Here is a 1,400-nt window from a genome sequence, read left to right as displayed (position 1 = left end):
CAGAGGGTGTGGCAACACCGGTTGAAAGCCCCGCTATGGGCTTCTTGCGAAGGCAGGTGACATCAATGCTTGTGGGTGCTGCTTTCTTCTTGCAAATGTCTTCAATGCGTGGTGCATTCTACCCACTCACTCCGGAGGAAACGTCGGATCTCCTTCTGGATCGAATGATGGTTGTGTTTCTACGTCATGCCCCCGATTGGGGGCGTTCTTCTTGGAGTGTCCACTAGCTGGAAGGGACCGGTGTGCGTGTGGATGGTGGAAGGCCGCGGCCATGGCATTGGGGCCTCAGTTGTAATGACAGTGGGGTGAGCGATGTTAGGTTGCTACATTCTTGAGGTAGATGGATCTTCTCCAGCGTGTCCTTGGGTTCATCTTGGGTTATTTGTTTCTGTGAAGTTGGAGTTGCGGTGGCAGGTCCTTGGTGAAAACTGTGATGGGTGGCAAGTGGTATGTTCATGATCTTCCGTGTTGTGAACCTTACATAGTTCTCCTTGTAACTCTTGGTCAAAATCGGAGCTGCATTGTCCACGTCGCGGGTGGCTGTGTGATTGGCATGTAGTGGTGGGGTCATGAATCTTGAAGTATGGGGGGTCAACATGCAAGTTAAAAGGTTGGAGGTGCCAAATATATAAAAACCTAGAGCATCCTGAGCTAACAATACGTGAGTCTTTTTTAAATACCAAGGGGAGCCATGGCCTCTGCTTGCCCACCACTGGCCCCATCCCTACACGCATGTATTTTCATGTGGCTTCATACGACTTCTACGAGTAAGCTGGCTCGGTCGTTATATATGATGAAGTCGGAGTTGCTTGCACATGGAGAAGGGATGTGATGGTACTTGTTCGGGGAGAAGTGTTGACCATGACGTCTTTTGTACTATGTCAACAAAGCTTTCTTGATTATAGTTTGTGAGGTATCTTAATTGTGCCGCCCAAGGAAGTATGGAAATTCTAATTCTTAAAAATTATGCACCCTACCTTTAAGGGATAGCTTGGGTATCGGATAGTTAGAACATGGCACCTATTCTGTGATTTCTAGCTTCTTGATTCACTTAGTCGTACGGTAGCCATGAGTCCACCCGATCTTTCTACCGGTTTCTTGTTGCCAAATCGCAAGAGCTATCTCAATGGCCTCATAATTAATGATTGCCGAAAATCTGAAGAGAACTCTAGCCTAACCCTAAAAGGCTTAAATCCTCAAAAGATTCTTTAATAAGATTACCTTTTAAGGAGTTAAGCCTCAACTAGCCGAACTGTGGAAATCTTTAACTCCTCAAATATTTGAGAAGTGTTCCCTCTTCCTCAAATTTGAGCGTTCAAAACCATTTCTCAGCAAAAGATTCCCACTTATGTCGTGCTTCCGCTTCTCCATGTTGCTCGTCCACCTCCACCCCAGTGTCG

Source organism: Triticum dicoccoides, chromosome 7B, assembly GCF_002162155.2.
Source record: "Triticum dicoccoides isolate Atlit2015 ecotype Zavitan chromosome 7B, WEW_v2.0, whole genome shotgun sequence".
NCBI classification, from domain to species: Eukaryota; Viridiplantae; Streptophyta; class Magnoliopsida; order Poales; family Poaceae; genus Triticum; species Triticum dicoccoides.
Note: the sequence above shows the minus strand (reverse complement) of the source record.